We start from the raw sequence: 20,403 nt of genomic DNA, 5'->3' as shown, positions 1-20,403 counted from the left end.
TACAAAGAGTTGGACACAAATGAGCCCTACCCCCCCCCACACACACAATTTTAAAAAGTGCTGCATCTCTACATCTCTCTAAAATTGAAAATTATTCTTAAAATGGCAAATCATTGGAATATTTTACCTTACCTAGAAACTTATAAAATAAGACTGCAACAAAATGGAATCTGGAATTGTACATCAAAATGTATAAAGCAATTTGTCAATGAAGAGGAAAAAGCAAATTATCCTCCCTGTCACAGCTTTCTGCTTTACCTCCTAGAGGAAGAGTCCCCTGCCCACTCTCCCCTGATTAAGCAGAAAGTGACTAAATCTAAAACTGGGCCAAGTCTAAGAAACATTGTAGAAAGAAATATCCCAGAAACTGAGAGAGAAAACAGAACTGTTCAATTTAGGATAATAACCAGCTTTTTTGAAATTTAAATAACAAAGAGTTTTTATTCTTTAATAACCTGGCATGGATTTAAAATGACACACCACCATAAATAAATGTTCCTTTTCACAAGAATGAAAGTTTATTCTAAGGAGTTAAAGGAGCAGAACTGAAGACTTCATTCCACCACTGAGTAGAACATCTGAAAGCCTGTACCTTGAATCTCTGCTTTACCTGTAGATAATACAGGGAATCATCTAAGAGTTTAATAAAACTGAATTATTTTGAAGTAATAAAGTATTTGCAAACATTGAAGTATTTTGCAAACAATCAAGTCATGTTTTTCAATCCCACCTATATTTTGATTTTCTAATTAGGAAATTCATTTCTGTTTTTTACATAATTATGAGGAAGCAGAGGAGGAGGAGGTAGTGTTCCGTCATGTCCGACTCTGTGTGACCCCACGGGCTGTAACGCACCAGGCTACCCTCTCCATGGGATTCATGAGAAAACTAGAGCAGGTTGCCATTTCCTTCACCAGGGAAACTTCCTGACCCAGGGATCGAACTCATGTCTCCTGTATCGCCGGGAAAGGCTCACATAATTATGAGCATTTTAAAAATTTTTAAAAATTACAACTTACTCCATTAAACACGGTCATACCTTAGAGATATTGCAGGTTCAGTTCCAGACCACCACAGTAAACTGAATATCACAATAAAGTAAGTTGTACAAATTTCTTGGTTTCCCAGCACATATAAAAGTTTTGTTTACACTATACTATAGTCTATGAGGTGTGCAATAGCATTATGTCTGAAAATGTTTATGCATATATTGATTAAAAAATACCTTCACACTAAAAAAGACACTAACCATTACCTGACCCTTCCGCAAGTCATAATCTTTTGGCTAGTGGAGGGCTTCAAAGATTGCAAGAAATACCAAAATGTGACACAGAGAAAAAGTGAGCAAATATTGTTGGGGAAATGGCACCAATAGACCTGCTCCATGCAGGGTTGCCACAAACCTTCCGTTTGAAAGAAAAAAAAAAAAGCACAATATCCTTCAAGCACAATAAAAAGAAACATAATCAAACAGTGTTCCCTGAACACTGCTGGGATCCTACCACAGGGCTCTTATGGCATTATAGTACAAAGATGCAGCTAAATACCCTGGGAGGGTTTCAAAAGAGGAGCACCTCAATTTGGTTATCTATTTTCTGTGAAGTACCCTTGAACATGAAAGCTTCTAAGTGCTAACTGACACCTTCACCTTGGAGAGTTTTTACAAATTATCGTTTTTTGGAAAATGTCATGTTGCACTCCTCATATCATTTTACTTAGTTTTCCTCATTTCCAAAGGAAATACAGTAAGATCACATGGACAGGTTTGTTCCTTTCAAGGACAATACACTGAAACACAATGACCTGAACAGTGTGTCCTTAATATGACTTTAGTTCAGAAGTTAAGGGTACCGATTTCCAAAATTCAGGCTTGTATTTCCTTGCTCTCTATTTTCTTCTCAAATCTTTCCCCATGGATGAAGTAAATTCATACTTTTCATTGAAAATGATTCTACTCATCTTAATAAGTGGAAAATACAGCTATTAATAGAGATTTGAGCTGTATTTATAAATTCACTTTCCAACAAAAAAGCTAATCAATCTCTATGCCATACAGACAAGCAAAAGAGAGGCGGGAATAAGAAAGTCTAATTATAAGAAAGTATCAGGTTCTAATGCCATCTGGGTAGGTGCAGAGGAAATAATCTCTGGAGAAATCATAAATGTCTGATTTGATCTAAGAGAGACTCTATGAAAAAGCTGAGAGTTCCCATTTCAGGTGCAGAGAGGACTTCCCTGGCATTCCAGTGGCCAAGATTCCTCACCTTCAATGCTGGTGGCCTGGGTTCAATCCCTAGTCAGAGAAATAGATCCCACATGCCACAACTAAGAGCCAGAACAGCCAAAGAAATGAAAAATAAATAAATATTTTTTAAAATAGATCAAAAAATAAAGTGCAGAGGGGGTGTGATCATAATAAGCTGGAGAGCTGAGTTAAGGTGTGAAGGAGAAAGCTTTAGAAAGCTTATTTGGGGTAAACCAGCAAGACAAGAGCTGAGGGCTGTCTTGGGAGGTACTTTAGTAAAGACAGACTGGTTCCAATATGTAGAAGATCATAACTACCAAGAACCTTGGACTTGAGAATTTTTAGTATAAAACTCTCAAACTAAGGTTAGCAAATCTTCAACTTTTAAAAAGCTGTAATGAAAAATACAAGTTTGAGTTCAAATGAATTTTAACTAGCATGTGAAAATATTAGCAAAAATCACAACTCATATATATATGTTTACAAAGTTAAGCAATAATCTGAGATTCATCATGGAATGCAAAAAAAAAATACATATTTTGGGTGCCCAAAATTAACTTCCATGTCAATAGCCAGCAGTTTGGAACCTGAATTATCTGCTTAGATATAGAGGTCATATTTCTGAAGACAAAAACAAACAGCCTAAATTGACTTTTTAAAAAAATCTTAAATTTAGTGAAAAAAAAAATAGATGAGATATTTTGTCTCTCTCTTGCCAAACGCTTGTTTGATTGCATTTTCCACATTCCAAGCAGATGTTTTAAAGTAATTTCAATAAAGTTTATCTTAATGACAGAGAAGTCATGACATTTAAATGTCACAAATATTTGCTATAGATGTCTTTTTTCCCAACAGTTAGATCAAAATACTTTAGTATTTATAGAAATACACTACATGTTAGTGGTGGGTGTTTCTGAGTATAAAGTTATGAGTGATATTTCTTTGTTCTTTCCAAATATCCTATAATAAACATAAATTCTTATTATAATAAACAATAAAATGAAACAAAGTCCAGTTAGTAATATTTACAATATTATTTGGAATAATGATAGAAAACTGGAAAAAGCAAAATAAGGACTCAAATAAGATAAATGGTTATGCTCACAGGAATTTCCCTGCCTTAGGAACTTAGATGTCTTCCAGCTCAAAGCACCAGCATTCCAAAAGTGTGGTCTACAAACTCTTGGTCCAGTAAAGATGTAGCTGAGTTTTAGGCAAAGGATAGAAGACAGGAAGGAAGAAAAAGAGGGCAAAGGGCTTGTGCCAGCTGTTTCTGAGGAAGTATATTAGTTATCTTCCACAAAACAAGCTACCATGCACTTAGCAACTTTAGCAACAAGATATTTATCTTGGGCTTTCCTGGGGCCTCAGTGGTAAGGAACCTGCCTGCCAATGCAGGAGACAGAGATGTGGATTCAATCCCTGGGTTAGGAAGATCCCCTGGAGAAGGAAATGGCAACCCACTCCAGTATTCTTGCCTGGGAAACCCCATGGACAGAAGGAGATTGGTGGCTACTGTCCATGGGGTCTCTAAAGAGTCAGACACGACTTACCAACTAAATGACAATTTATTAACTTACAGTTTCCCTAGTCAGGAATACAGCCTCAGCTTAGCCAGTTCCTTGGGGTTTCACAATATTGCTGTGAAGATACTGGCCCGGCTGCATTCTCATCGGGGGACTCAGCTATGGAAGAATCTCCTTCTAAGATGACCCAGGTTGTCAGCAGAATCTGTTTCCTATGCTTGTAGGAGTAAGGGTTCAGCTCATTGCTGGCTGTTGCCTGCAGGCTGCCCTTGACTCCAAGAGGCCACAGTCCCCAGAGGCGTCCCATGGTTTGCTGAGGACTCCTGAAGTTCTTTGACATATGGGCTTCTCCAGTGTGGCCACTTACTTCATCAAGCTGGGAAGGAGAGCCTGTAGAGTTAACATATACATTACATAACACAGCATACAAAGAGTTCCGACACATGACAAGTACATGTTTTCTGCCTCACTGCAGTATCTGTCATTATTAATGTGTAGGGGTTCATTGCAGTATCTGTTATCAACATGTAAGGGTTCTATTACTATTTGTCAAAATGCTTAAGTTCTTAGGTAAAAGAGTTGTATAATACTCACAGAGATATAGAGTATATAAAATAACCAAGACTGACTTCAAAGAATGCTAATACATAGTTTATTATTTATAAAGTAATAAAAATTAAATTGATAGGGTTCTCCTAGCATATGGTTTAAACTCTATCCTATGCTGAAAAGTAATAGTTTTCTATATTGAGTTAAAGTTAAGATTTTTCACAAAAGCCAGAAAGCTTTTGCCCCCAGAACAGTCAGGCTTGGATAAAAAACACTTCCGTTATCACCTCAAGCTCTTTAATCAGTTTTAAATTTTTTATTTTGCTGTAAACACAAGGCTATGACAAGTTTTGGAACTCTAGAAGGTCTCTGCTAACCTTATTCCCTGCTGTGATCGACAAAAGAATTCAGTTCTAAATGTATAATTTATATACAAAACCATAGGCACAAACTACAAATATAATCTTTCAAAGATGAATTCTTAAATATAGTTTACATAAAGGGCTTAAGGAAAAGAACATTTTAAGTTCTGGATTCATTTGTCCAACCAACATGTATTTATCTTTTCCAGAGGGCTGAGCTCTATCTGGCAGAGGGAAAAAAAGTGATCATGGATTCTCAACTTTAAAATGAGACTTTGGAGAAAACTACTTTGGGTTTAACCATTAGGTTCCAGTAATTTTATTTCTTTTAAGTGTATGTGTTTGATTTCAAGTGTGAGTTTTAAGAAAAAATAATTAGGGCATCTACATTTTTTTCCCTCAGAAGGCAGAAGATGCTGAACAACACTTACATTTAATGCTAAATGAACTGAGTTTCCATTTTCTATTTCTTCTATACTACTGAGAGCACTTGCTCAGGTCTGGGGGAGAAAAACCATATGTATAAATTTTCCCTTTCCCAATTAAATTTTCATTTTTATACTCAAAATTCTCCTAATTCAAATAACTGGTGGACAGTTCAGTCCAAAAGCCTCAAGCCTAAGAATATTGGATGTGTCGATCCATAACGTACAGGGCATCTCAATTTTCTCTGCTATTTCTCTTTTTTTCTAACAACTTCTCATGTCACTATTTCAAAGATACTTTCAGAGGAGCAAAACAAAATTACTTCATACAACTCCTACTTCTTGAATATTTATTATTTTCTTCAATTTTTTTGAAATAGAAAAATCAGATATAATGGAGAAACATCATACTAAAGTGGTAGGGAAAGTATTCTGCGGTCTTTTTATGAAGCTTGTTTTTCACACAAATTGAAAGAGAAATCATCCATTTTACTTTCACAATGAATCTCTCTTGTACTACATGGCATGAGGCCAAGCTATAAAATGATGTTTTAATGTTGCAAGCTAGATCAAAGGAACACCTTAATGATGTTTGGTCCTGCCTGAATATTTATGAAGAGATAGCTTTGAAGACTCACACAGTATGTTCTCCAATGTAACAATTGCTCGTATTTCCCCATTAAAATGGAACAAAACAACAGTTATTTCAATAGTTTATACTAAATCTATAGATATGAATATGCTTATACTGCCAAGTAGCCGTCACCCAAGGCTGGTAATTAATTACATACATTATGATCAGAGCAGAACTTAAAACTAGTTGCACATTAGGGAAAAAGCTATTATTGAGGACAAAGCATCTTAAAATTAAACAGAAATGATAGAAAATAATGTGTAGAGGTATTTTGGGCTAAAAACTAAAAACAATTTTAATGACATAATAGAATAAGGTGATTTCCTTGATCAGGGGCAATGTAAAACATTACCTATTATCTAAGAAAGCAATGTCTTTCTCTTCTTTACTTCATTTTAAATAACCGCTGTTGTGCAAGACCCTGGTCCTGGGGCAATGAAAGACACAAAATAAACTAGGAAGGGAGGCAGCCCTCAAATAGGTAAGCACAGTGTCTGTTCACCTGTTTGAAAATCCTGCTACTTTTTATTATGCCAAAGGCCCCACATTTTTTAACAAACGATTTCCTTTTCATTGATGATTTACTTAATCGACTGTATGGGAAGCCAATTAAAATCTTGACTTTATTGTATATTATGGTCAACGTAGAAAAAAAAGAGAGAATTAGTATTGAAAACCAAATAATTTATATAATAATAAATATTCATTCTTACAGACCACAGTTCTCCAGGCCTGGGTCTTGTATCAAAGGAGTGCCAGGGTCTTTTGCCCTTCAGGAACTTTATAAGGTGTAATAACCTCCCCCCCGCCACTACTATCCATTTTAAATCTTTTCCTGGAAAAAAAGGCTGAAAATAAATATAGAAATAAACATTAAAAAAAAATCCACAATCTGTGTTCTCAGTAGTGCTCTAATCCAGAGGATTGTAAAGTGTGGTCTCAGATGAGCAATATCACCTTCACTAGGCAACTTGCAAAAAGTGCAAATTCTTCAGCCCTCCCCAACTCCTAGTGAATCAGAAACTCTGGGGGTGAGGCCCTGCAATCTTTGATTTAATAAAGCTTCCAGATTACACTAATGTACACTAAATTTGAGAACCACTACTCCAAACTAGTCTATTAAATTTTAAATTGGTCTTTATAAAATAAGGCAAGATTTTCATTCTACTAAATCAACCCAGTACACTTTTCACAGGCCTGTTTGTAAGGAGACTTAGAGGCAGGTAAAATTCATCTTTTCTGCGGCTTTTGAGAAGCCAGATATCATTTCCATTTCTCTTCCTCCTAACCAATCATTTTTTTGAGATTTTTGGTTTTGGTCTATTTTCACTGAAACATCTCTTTAGAGAATAAAGAAATTTGGGGTATATTTCCTTGAGGTGAGTTAGCAGTTTTTAGCTAGAATATGCTTTCTTTTAAATCTTTATCCCATTACATTTCAGCAGCTTTATAATGTCATTAATTATGATAACTATAAACCCAAACTGAATATTTCCAAGAAAAGTAATTCTTATACTTACTAGCTTGGAGAAGGAAGTGGCAACCTACTCCTGTATTTTTGCCTGGAGAATCCCATGGACAGAGGAGCCTGGCGGGCTTCAGTCCATGGGGTCACAAAGAGTCGGACACGACTGAGTGACTAACACACACACACACACACACACACACACATACTTACTAGCTATTTCATGGCAGAAATACTGATGTATTCTTTATTAATACTTGCATTTTAAAAAACTTATTAGAGTACTACATTGCTTTAATTTAGACACTGAAGAAATAGAAGACTGCAAACTGCAATGAGTTTCCTATTCCTTCATAATCATCACCTCTACACAGAAGTATTTAGATGAAGGGGGAAAAGACCATCAAAGACAGAAATAATTTTTAAACTACAAAAAGCATACATTTTTAAATCTCCATTATTCAATGTCTTGTTTCAGAGTAACTAAATTCAAGGGTTGAATGTTTCAATATACAAATGTGTAGAGTTTTGTTCTTTGTCTCTTCTTTTTAATGGTTTCCACGGGTATTTAATTTATAGACTCTTCCTTTTGGATTGGAAGCTGGGCCTCTAATAAATACATTTCATATTGTCTCAGGGTTTCTCAGAGACTGATAGAAGTCTGAACTTCTTCCATTTTTGAGGTAGGTAGTATTTATATAAATAGTAATAGTAGATATACCAAAGCTATAAACTCTGAGGTTTATCCTATAAGTCTAAATTAACCTAACACATTCACCACACTGAAAAATATTATACAAACTCATTTAGCTGCTAAGCTGCTAAGTCACTTCAGTCGTGTCCGACCCTGTGCGACCCCATAGACGGCAGCCCACCAGGCTCCCTCGTCCCTGGGATTCTTCAGGCAAGAACACTGGAGTGGGTTGCCATTTCCTTCTCCAATGCATGAAAGTGAAAAGTGCAAGTGAAGTCGCTCAGGCGTATCTGACTCTTAGCGACCCCGTGGACTGCAGCCTACCAGGCTCCTCCATCCATGGGATTTTCCAGGCAAGAGTACTGGAGTGGGGTGCCATCGCCTTCTCCGAACTCATTTAGAGATTATACTAAATTATACCAGTGCTTTGCAAACGTGAGGCATTGGACCAGACCACCTTCTCCACCTCTGCCTCAGCCACTGCCACAGGTTCTTTGCTGTCTACGATAAGTGTTCCACAATTTGGAATCTCTTCAGAGGAAAAATTATTCCCTGGCTTTAATATTTCTCACTTAAGGAAAGATGACAGGAAGAAGGGCTAGAGGGAACAATGGTTGACAGTGTTATCTGTCGCCACTTTACCTTCTGCTGGGCATGTAAAGAGTAAGGAAATAGAGGCAACTTACCAATCTGCTATTACACTGACTGAAATTTCACATGTGCACAGATAGGAACTGGTAGAATAGAGCTGTAAGATGTGTCTATCTCATATAAAAAAATCCCAGAAGATCCCCTGGAGAAGGAAAGGACAACCCACTCCAGCATTATTGCCTAGAGAATTTCAATGGACAGAGGAGCCTGACAGCTACAGTCCATGGGGTAGCAAAGAGCTGGACACAACCGAGTGCCTAACACTTTCACATTTTCTAAGATGTCTGTACTTCCAGATAGATGGCTAGGGTAGCAGTCAATGGTGAAGGGAGCAATTCTTCCCAAGCACCAGAAAATTTGTGCCTCCAGCACACCTAGCTGAAGAAAGCCTCAAAATACAGTCATAGAAATACTAAGTGCATTATTTGACTTCCTATCCTTATATCAATACATAACAAGTAACAGAAGTGCAGGGAACGTTCCTGCTTTTATTAAAATAGTATTGTATTTCCAGGACCATTTAGTAGATGTGCAATAATTTCTTCTTTTTTTTTAAATCATTGAAATGAAGACTGTAAAGATGCCTGAATGAGAGAAGAAGCTGTTTGGAAAAGAAGTATGAAAAAAAAAAAAAGTGTAGAATCTTAAAATTTCTGAAAGGCACAAGACTCTGGGGGTGGGGTGGGGTTGGTGGGGGGACCATAATAAAATAAATAAATAAGTAAAACCAATTTAACACTTGTTGTCTGGTGAAATAATTCTACCATTTTGACATCATTTGGGGCTTCCAGAAGGAGTAATTGGTTCAGTTACTTCTGTAACCTCTTCATCAAAAGAGCAAAATCCTTCAGGCTTTTTAAGATTTCCACATTAGGATCTAATCAAAAGTCCTGCCGTACAATATCCAATTGCCCCCATTAGTAATCTACCAAAATGTTTAATTTCTGTATCATTTTGGGTCTCTTTCATATTCACCCAGCAGAAATTTCAGCTCAAGCTGCCTTAAGACAAAACTGAATTTGGTGATTCATATTTGAAAACATCCAGAGTTAGAAGCTTTTTTCATCTGGGTTCAGAGCTCAATTATCCCCATCTAGATTTAACTTTCCTCCAGCTCCCAGGCACGCCTCGCTGAGTATTATCTGCATTCCCAGACTTCACATGATGACACAAAAAAGCTCTAAGCTCACAACTCACTCTGCTAAGTCCAACAGAAGGGAGTCCCTTCGTTAAGGGGGCAAAATGTCCCCGAACGGTGCTTTTTTGTCTCTGATTGGCCAGACTTGGTCACATACTTCTCTGTAAACCAATCCTAGCTACTAGGAGGACATAAAGCTTCCAGTGGCCACACGAGAGTCGTGGGTCACCCACTGAGTGGTTGACATCACCTGAATCAAACAGGCTGAGGGGCGCTGGCTCGATCCTCCAAAGTAAACGAGGGTACGTACTGTTTCCAGGAGGAGGAATGCGTGGCTAGAGGCAAAACCATAAAAATCCAGTACAACGTATATCTTTAGTAGGTCCACTTCCACCACTTCCTAAAACTTTCACATATGCTGTTGTCAGTGGACCAAGCCCCTGGAGAAGGGCATGGCAACCCACTCAGTGGATCAAAACAGAAATTAAAAAGGGAAAAAGTCGTTCAATTGAGGCTCAAAATGTCGCTCCAGTTGTTGGCCTTCATCTGTCTTCAAGAGCTGGAACACAGCACGTGGCCTTTAGAAAGCCGGCAAGTCGAGGCAATTACCAGCTTACAACCTCGAAGCCGCCCGCAGCGCTGTTAGGTTCAGCGTCACTGGCAGGAGCGCGACCAGACTGGACGACGAGGGTGCGCCGCACCTTCCCCGCACCGCCTCTGGAACTCACACCCACTTCCCACACACGGCCCAACCCTTCTCCTTGGCGACCGCTACCAACCTGCCCGCAGTGGCCGTCGGAGCCGGCCGACCGGGGCGGGACACCCAGGGTCCCCAGGCCGAGGGCTGGGCAGGCAGCCGGGCGGAACAGACACGGGCGCAGCAGACACGGGCACAAGGCGGGCGGATGCAACCGCCTCCAGCCCCCCGGCTCCCGTCTCCTCCCCTTCCCCGGGCGGGCGGGCGCGCGCGGGCCGGGAGCCGGGAGGCAGTGTGAGGGCGGCGGCGGCGCGGCCGGGCGGGTCCCGGGGCCGCGGAGCGCGTCGGAGCGAGCGCACGAGTCCCCGGCGCGCCCGCCGCTCTAGCCCCGCGGCCGCTCCCGCCCGGCGCCGCCCGCGCTCCCGGACCCGGGCGCGCGAGGGGAGGGGCCGCCCGCGCGCCGCCCCGCCCGACTCCCGGCACCGCGTCGCCCCCGAGCGCCGCCCGAACGGCGGGGCGGCCGCGACCCGCGGAGGCCGAGGACCCGGGAAGCAGCATCCCGCGGACGCCCGCAGCCCGAGGGAACCGCCAGGGACCCGGCAGTCCTCGCCCAGACACCCGCCCCCGGAGACTTGGAACGCGGACTCCAGAGGCGGCGCGCACGGTCAGGACAAGTTTCTCGCGGTTTAAAGGGGTCCTGAGACTGCCACTCGTTTTATTTAATCGACCTTTCCTCGCCTGTTAAAAATAAGTTTATTTAGACAAAGAAAAGAAAGGTAGCTTCCTGGATGACTGGAGGTTTTTAAATACAATCCCGAAAGTTTTGCATGGTGTGGTTATTTGCTTATACTTATTTATTAACCTGTTAACTCTTCAGCTGGACAGAAAATTGACATTTAAAATATTTGAGAAACATTTCTAGTTCGCTGCTGCTTTCAGGCATCGTGTTATTTATCAGCTTCTTTAGCATCTGTCTTCCCCAAGTGGTACCAAAACCTGTCCCTTGGCGACCGGTCTTGCATGTGACACTCTTGCCCTCTAGTGCCTCAGCAGCTTGGTAGCAGTTTGATGGCTAATATTAATGAGATGTTACATAACAAGGGTACGGGGCCTGGACTGGTAGTATCTGCCACTTGTAAAGCCAAAAAGCCTGAGCCAGTGGTAGTGGATACTGCTGTTTCAGTTTCTTTTCTATCTATCGAAACTTTCTGAAACGTTTGCAGCTCTTTCCGTTTTAATACCAGGTAAGTGTATCTATTTATTTATACTATACTTTAATGGATAACTCATAAATGTAGGAGTAGCAACTTTGTTTACAATCGAGCTAAAAATTTCAGGATTGAACATGTGCCTAATTTTATCCTTATAGAAGAAATAGAGCATTTAATTAAAATGAGTGAAACAAAGAAATGTCTTACCCTGGCTTAATTTTAAAGCTTCTCTTTTATAAAATTAAAGTATTAAGGCAATGATCTCTTACAGTTGTTTCAGATTTCCACCAACAACTTGTAATTATTCTTCAGAAGATTTGTTAAACAGAACATATGTCTGTTGCTTGTTGGACTAGAAATTTGTAAGCAACATTGGAGATTTAAACTGTAACTACCTATCTATATAGTAATGATCCTCAACAAATCTTTCTATTTAATGCAATTCATTTTATAAATATCATTTAAAATTATACAGTTAATAACATTAAGTGCAACTGGTAAGAAATACCCTAAGTATTGAATGCAGAAGTTTAAAATTAAAAGAAAATACATATATAGTCCATTTAATATATCTACATTTTTTTATAAAAGAACTAAGATTTTTTTAAGGGGTTTACCTAGATGATCTTCTAACTAGTTCTTCTAATATCTGGAAACTACTTAAGCCTCAAACTCATTTAAAGTTGAAATTTATCCATATTCTCTATAAACATATTGGTTGTAGCAACATATGTAATCTGGAACAGTTTTAAGGAAATCACTCCTAAGTGATGTAAACAGCTACATCTTGATATTAAAATACAAATCAAATCTTAAGACACATGTGAAACGGATCTCAAATCCACTTTTTATTTTTCTTAGAAAATATGTTATAAACTATTGAACAATGCTGTTCACCACAAGAGAGCAGAATGATGTGGAAGAGAAACTCCCAAACATCTGATACTCAGCTAAAGGACAAATTTTTCCTTTTTCTTCAGCCATAGATCCCTATTAATATTAAACTTGAGAAGGAGATTTCAAAAATAAATTTGAAAGACATTCTTTTGGAAAATAGTACTGAACATATCAGGAGTCTTGCCTTAACAGAAGCTTTTCTCCTTTTCTTTCTCCTGTTAACACAGACAATATCTGCCATTTCTCTGATATTTTTATTGTTTTTCTTTATGGTCTTGATGGTAAAACAGAGGTTTCTTTTTTTGTATAAGCAAATATTGATATTAAACTGGTCACATGAGTTAATTTTCTTCATAGTCTTTAGAATAAAGATTCTCATGTTAATAAGCTATTCTAGATGAAACAAAACTTTTATCTCTTTCTAGAGAGATTTGTTATAGTTCAGTGTAGTTGAGTTATAGCATACCCAGTATTCTTGCCTGGAGAACCCCATGGACAGAGGAGCCTGATGGGCTACAGTAGTTCATGGGGTCTCAAAGAGTCAGACATGACTGAGCGACTAACCCTTTCCCTTTCCTTCCCTTCGCTTTTAATACATTTCCTTGAGAACAGTATTGTCTCTGAAGATTACAGCAAATGTTAGACTTATTTGTGCTGTGACTGAAAGATTTGTTAAAAAAAAAAAAACAAAAAACAGTGGAAGAGATAACCAGGCATTTGAGGTTCTTTTTTTCTGAACAGTATATATTTTGTTGAAGAAGTTATTATGAGCTAGAATCTTTATATTCAAAGGCTGATTTGTCAGTTAAGAATTTTATAACAAAAGAAATTACAAAATTTTCATTTAATTCGGAGAATCTTCTATGACTTCATTGAATCCTGGTTGAGTCTCAATTGCTCTTCGGTGATTAATGGCAACTTTTAAATCTAAATAAAATCTGAGCTATAAAATACTTTGTTGTTTGTGCTACAAAAACAGGGAATTAGAATTGGTAATAAAAACACTATTCTCAGCTAAATGAATGCCTTGGGTTTCTAATTGCTCAACAGTTTAGACAGCAGAGAAAAGATAGTGGAAGTCTGCCTGTCCTGTGCTGTGACTATTGGAGACGAGCATCTACAATGAAATGCATGAACTCTGAGCAGCTGTCCAGATTAGAGGACGCTACCAGGCCACTACAGTAACGGCCTGCATTATGGTGATAACTAGTCTGAACGCTTAAAACTGTTTTATAACGGAAGATTCTCTTAGAATACCCAAAGAATTGGTTTTAGAAAACCAGTTGGTTTATTTGGCTGCTTGTTTGCTTTTAATAAAAACCATATTCTCAGCTCTGGGATGTCACAGTGGGTGATTTATCCCTTCATATTGCGTTAAACATTGCTCATCAATTTCATGTAAGTTGTATAACTAGGAGAATGTCAAGCCCTTCTGTAATTACTTTTCTGCAATTATTATATATAATAAATTATTTCACAAAAACTCCTGCAAATTACTGAGAGATGTAACTCTTCGCTTGTGTATGAGAAAGTTGCTCAGTTGTGTCCGACTCTTTATGACCCCATGGGCTGTACAGTCCATGGAATTCTCCAGACCAGAATACTGGAGTGGGTAGACTTTCCCTTCTCCAGGGGATCTTCCCAACCCAGGGATCAAACCCAGGTCTCCCACATTGCAGGCAGATTCTTTACCAGCTGAGCCACAAGGGAAGCCCAACTCTTCACCACCTGTTGTGAAAAAGTCAGGTAGTAGAGTTCTGTACTAAAACCTTTCAGCATCTCACTGATGGGTTTCCATTTTACATACATTTCCCTTTTAAATCTTCTCTGATTGCAGCGTTTGAGAATAACCTGAAGCTAGATCTGGCTTGTAGGCTGGGTTCTGCCATGAGAGCTCTAGTCTTGGACAACTCCTTTGCTGGCTCTGGGCCTCTGTCCCTCACCTGGAAAATAAGGGTCTCAGAGATCCCTTCCTGTCCTCTGTATTGCCCAACACTGTGGAAGTTATTCTGGAGGACTGGACAATGAGACGTGAAAAAAATTAAAGAATAATGCAAAACTAAACTTAAGTGCTACTATCTAGAATTTTAGTAGTAGATGTGTTATTGGAATAACAACTAGGTTATAATAATAGCAGCTAGGACTGCCCAGGTGGTCCTGTGGTTAGGACTTCTCCATCAAGTCAGGATGTACAGATTCAGTCCCTGGTCATGGACCTGAGATACCACATGCTCAGGGGCCAAAAAACCAAACCCTAAAAACAGAAGCAATACTGTGACAAATTCAATAAAGACTTTTAGAAAAATGGTCCACATCAAAAAATCGTAAATAAATAACAGCCAACATTCATAGGATGGACACCTGTACCAGGCACCATTTAAGCAGTTTATATATTAATTTTTAGCTCATGTAATCTTCACAAAGATTATGTGAGGTAGATACTGTAATTATTTCCACTTCACAGATGAGGAAATTGAGGCACTGAGAGGTTATCTACCTGTCAAATATTGCATCCCTGGCAAGTGGTAAAGCCGGGATTCAGTTTGACTCTGATTCCAATGCACATGCCCTTAACAACTAAATTACATTTTCTCTCCATAGGCTTCAAATATTTGTGCTTGATACACCTCTTGATATAACACAGGAAACTCATGTACCACTCCAGTCATTTCTACCACCTCTCCCCTTATGTATGAAATGATCATTCATTTATTCAAGAAAAATTTACTCTGCACCTACTTTTGTGCCAGGCTTAAAGCAGTTCCCAGGACCATTACATGTGATGCCTTCCTTAATGAGCTGTATTTAGTTTAGGTGATTTCTTTCTCCTCTCTTGCTATTCCAAGTGGGTTGAGTTTCACTTGTTCTGAAAGCTGCCCATGACAACAGAGGAGTAATTTATCTTACCTCTTCATTGATGCATCCACAGGGTAGTGAGTAAGAGAACCAGGACCTCAGACCTCCTCAGGACTCCCTATCATATTTTTTATTGCTCCTCTCTGCTCTTTTTTATCCTCTCTATGCAGATTGACTGCCTCTGCCTCTCAGCTTCATGTAACCTGCCCTCAAACCCAGCCAAAAACTGATCTGTAACTTTACATCTTCCAGTCCAGGCAAACAGTGAGAGACTGGGTTAACATCTTCTGTCCCCATGTCTCTGGAGAAGGATAAAGCAGCACAGGTTAGAGTCTGTGCTGAAGGCTGCACTGGCAGCAGGCACAGTGCCCCGCTGTTAGGCGTGCATTGATACATACATTCTAGCTGAATTTAAGAAGTCAGAGGCAGACATGATCGCCCGTAAGTCACAGAGGCAGAAACAGCAAGCAGCACTGGGAGAGTTTTCTTCTCTTGCCTCACTGTTTGGCACACCACTGGGGGAAGTGAACAAATGGATTCCTTCCTTCATAATTTCTAAGTACAAAGGAGGGAAAGTTGCAGTAGAAAGTCATTTTCCATCTAATGTATTAAACAAAGCTAATACCCCCATCAGTGCAGCTCTTCTCCCATCCAGCTTTAAAAAAAAAAGAAAAGCCCAGTTCTAGAGACAAGAGTATATTCTTGGTTGTAGTCCATGCAAATCAGCAAATTACTTGCCTACCACAGCAGGGTTCAATAAATATGACACAATTTCACACATTCTTTCTCAGACAAAAGCATGTTCTTTGTCAATCTTTAATATTGCTAAAATTACTTTTAGCAAATCCATGCAGTGTATTTGAGGCCTCTCAATGCATTTTTCAATACTATAAAATATGGTTAATTTTGTGAAAGAGGAATACTGTCAAGATCTTTTAAATATCTTTCATTTATGTTAGAACCTGAAGTTCTTTAGTTATTAATACTCATTTTCCAGATGGCAATCTTTTTTTTCACATTCCTTATGCTGCCAACATGATTCTATTTCATTTAGAAATTGATTTTTACTTTGGAATGATGGTGGGAGAGAATGGAAGAAAAAAGATAGGTTACAGGGACAAGTAGGTGCTTTCCCCTGCAGATTTTACCATGTTTTGCAAAGTGTAGGTTTGTATGTAGTCAGTTCTTCACTATGTATGTAGAATGGCCTGTGATTCCCAAAAAATAATTGTTCCCTCTGTCTTTCATTAATGGTAGATAATTAAATAATGGCTGGCTGATGTTCCCATGGTGAAAAACAGATGTTTTCCTTTTTAAAAACAGATGAATTGCAAAAGAACTCTAACCACTCTGAATTCTGAGAACTATCAGAAGAGGGAAAAATGGGTATTCAGTCAGTAAAAGGTACGTTCTGGATATGTTTGATTTATGGCTGTGGTCAAGGTGGTCACTGCCATTGACAGTATTTGTATTATCATCCTGACTGTTGGAGGCCAGTGTGACTGATCCAGGTATCCATTCATGGGAGAAGGTTTTACTTCATGACTGCCCTAGTTTGTGACTGCAGCTACCATTTGTAAAATTTAGTAGAGGCTCTTTTTCGCCCATTTGTCACGTATTCAGTGGGATGTGGTCACTTCTGGCACTGTGTTGATATTAAGAGTATAGAAGTGAACAGGACAGGTGCTTCCAGCTGTTTCCAAACTGTGAAGAAATATTACCCAAAAAATCCCACGACTAATTATCACTGGAACGTGCTGCAGAGCACAAGTAGATAGTGATGTGAGAGTGTGTTCCGGGGACCTGGCAGATCAGGGAAGCAGGGAAGTTTCTGCGAGGCTGGGACATTTATGCATAGAGCCATAGGATTTGGAGAATGAAGTAAAATGAGAAGAGTGGAACAAACTTCCAGACAAAGAAAACAGCATGTGAGAGCATCCTAGGTCAGAAAAGAGTTTCAGGCCCAGCTCCTGCCCGAGCATAAGAGTAATCCATAGAATCAGGCCTGAATCAGGCCTGAGATGTCAGAGGCAGAAGGGAGCATGCCTCCAGTCTTGCGGGATATGTACAGGAATTTGAGTTTTCATCAGCAAGTGAGATGGGTGGCCATCACTGGATTTTCAGCTGGGAAGGAAATCAGAGTTGTACTTTGATGCTGGATTGAGAAAAGTAGAGAGGGAGCTGAGAGGGTTTCTAGTAGGGCTAGTTGTTGAGGTGGTTCAAGTGAGAGGCACCCTGCCGGGAAAGAGAGAAGGACGTTGCATCTGAGAGTTTTGGAAGCTGGAAATGAGAGCACTTGGGTCTATTTCGATAGGCAGGAGTGCGGGAAAAGAAGGTGTTGAGAGGAGCCACCAGATGGCTGCAGGAAGATGGAGACAGGTTTAGAGGGTGGGTCGCAAGTTTGGTTACGGACAGGTTGGGCTTGCTTGTGACACAGTTCCAGTGGAGCCAAGGAGTGGCTGGACTGTCGTTAGAAAGGGCATGGTTACTGGAAATTGTTATTATACCAAGTCAGTAGTTCAATTTGAAATGCTGGAGCTCAGAGGAAAGAGGTTTGAATTCCAAATAAACACTTGCAATTTGGGGGAGCATCGTTGGTAATGAAAGCCAGGGGGTGTATGAGCTCATCTGGGAGAAGGGGGAGGAATTAGAAGCCCAAGGGTGGATACAGTGCTGATCATGTCTCTTTGGGGGCTTCTTCCTCTGCTCTGAGACCCATCTGACTTTAGATTCCTGCATCAAAAGTGGACTTTCCGTACCTCCCACCGCGCTGCTTATACTAACATGTTTGTAGCTATCCTTTTATAAACTCTTAGTACATTTTTATTGGTCATCTTCAGGATATTTCTCTCATTTATTATGTTATTTATATCATCATCATCACCACCACAGGTAACATTTAGGATATTCATTCTCTGTGCCAGATAATTTTCTAAGAGACTTTTACACTTTTATTTCATAATCCTCATCAAAACCATCACAATATTGTAATCATCCTCCAATTAAAATAATTTTAAAAAGAATAAAATGACTAATTAGTGCATGTGAAAAAAAAAACCCTGTTAAGTAGGTACCACAAGTATCTCACTTTTAGCGAGGAAACTGCAGCATCTAAAGGGAAGAGCTGTCTGATATCCACTTCCTATATGTTCCTAGCATGAAAGGGACGTGTTTGCAGTTGCCTTCCCAGGTGAATGATATCTTGAATGTGGGCTGTCAGGTTCTAAATCAGTTCAGCTACTGCAGGCTGTTGTACCTTGGGCAGGCTGCTTAGCCTTTAAAGGGCCTCAGACTATGTTGCTCCTAGTAAGTGTTCATTAATGTTAGCTGAGCTGCTGTTGCTGGCATCCTCCCTGCCCACAGATGGGATTTGCTTCAGTGTGCCCTATAGGATATCCTAATGAGGTGGTGATGCTTATAACCAGCCCAACCTTGTAACTTCCTGTTATCTGTTGTGACTGTTCCAAAACTTTGCCTGCCTAAATGGCTTGTTGATATTCTCAGTTTCATATACAGTTTCTTGGTCATTCAGCATATTCCTTATCATGGTCAGATAGGTAGCCAAGTTCAACCATCGCTGTCAGCTCTGTGCTTTAAGTCAGTGGTGTCCATGGAAACTCTCTTGACCCACAAGCTCATGTGCCTGTTCTTCAGTCATTTAGAGAGCCCTTCAGACCATGCAGAGTCTGTACTTTCTAATATATTTTTGTGAGAGCACTTCAGGAACACAGTCGTCACTATACTGAAGCGTTTGCCTTGTTGATCTTCCTGACCTTTCAAAATGTTTTTATGCCATGTCTTGTTTAAAAGATCACTGGGAATAACATGAAACCTACCCTTGGAAATTTCAGTCTGAAAAAGCAGTGAGACCTTAAACAAATCATGTTGCTAATAATAGTAAGCCTTTGGTAGAGGCCTTAAAGGAAAAGTGATTATAATTAGAGTATAAAATCTGGGGACCTGGCCTAAAGGGGAGAGGAGTGGACTTGGTCGGAAAGAGTTTCCTGAAGAACTGAATTTGTGCACCATATCGAGATTTGCCCACAACCTACCAATTTTGACCCTAGTCAATTTCCTCGACTTTCTTGTTTGTCAGCATCCAACTATTTTGTAGAAGACTGTGATTTTGCTATCGCCTCACGCATCATTTGGTCACCTACTTGAACCCTAAGTGTCCAGCAGTAGCTCACGCCAGTTTCCACTCTGTGCCATGGTGCTTTCATTACCGGCACTGTCATTCTCCTAGTCCCCAAGCCTGCCTACGCCCGCCCCCACCAGTAATCACGTCCATTTCTCTTTTCCTCCTGGGCCCCTCTTTGTTGTCATCCTCTCTGATAACCACCTTTGTCTGGATGCAGACCACCCCTCCCTGGCTTGTGCAGCAGCGTCTTTGCTGGGACTGTCCTGATTCCACCTACTTCTTCACTCTGTGCAATGCAGCGCGTACTCTCTCTGTTCGTATTATTGTTCTTTGTCCATTCTGGGTGTCACTGCTACACTAATCATCTGTAAACCCTATTTTTATTGTCTCTCTTCTGTCCAGATACATCCAATGCTGTTTCCCAGTCGACGCTTTTGTGTTCACAGTCATTTTAATCTGCAGCACTTTTTCAGTGAAACATTATTTCCATTTTCAGTCCAATACATAGTGCGTTATGATTAGTTTAGACTGATCCTCAGATAAATGCACTGTAATCATTGCATTTCATCCTTGCCAGGTTTCTATGCCGGGCATGTACGCCACATCCTTATACCCAGATCCTGCCCATCATGCTAGGCCCCCCTCAAGCACCATGTCTCTTAGAAAGTACCACTGACTCTCCTAAGCTTCATTCTTCTCTCTTGCTCTTTCTTCTGAAACTTGTAGTAGACGTAGTCTGTACACAAATCCCTACTCATTATGTGCAACACAGAGTTGGCTGTTGTTTCACACGTTTTTCAGTATTTTATGCCTGCTAATGGAGGAGGCAGCTTTGATAGATTTCTCGTAACTACCCTACACAGTGAGAGAAAATACAGCTCACCACCCTGTCTCATCACAGGTAAGAATTTT

At 39.8% G+C, this 20,403-nt stretch overlaps 1 protein-coding gene across 5 annotated transcripts in view; it reads left to right on the top strand.

Annotated features, from left to right (window-relative positions):
- Nucleotides 1–10,911: 10,911 nt before the first annotated feature.
- The window catches only part of LOC109560231 (bifunctional heparan sulfate N-deacetylase/N-sulfotransferase 3), a 188,176-nt gene continuing 178,684 nt past the window's right edge, over nt 10,912–20,403 (top strand). For 2 of the 5 annotated variants that reach the window (XM_019962273.2, XM_070791022.1), the window contains exon 1: nt 10,912–11,050. The gene's annotated coding sequence lies outside the window, so the exon portion shown is untranslated. The other 3 variants (XM_070791021.1, XM_070791019.1, XM_070791020.1) reach the window with 3 other exon arrangements.

This window comes from Bos indicus, chromosome 6 (genome assembly GCF_029378745.1).
Source record: "Bos indicus isolate NIAB-ARS_2022 breed Sahiwal x Tharparkar chromosome 6, NIAB-ARS_B.indTharparkar_mat_pri_1.0, whole genome shotgun sequence".
Classification (NCBI taxonomy): domain Eukaryota; kingdom Metazoa; phylum Chordata; class Mammalia; order Artiodactyla; family Bovidae; genus Bos; species Bos indicus.
The sequence above is the reverse complement of the archived record's forward strand: the minus strand, read 5'-3'. Positions and strand labels throughout refer to the sequence as shown.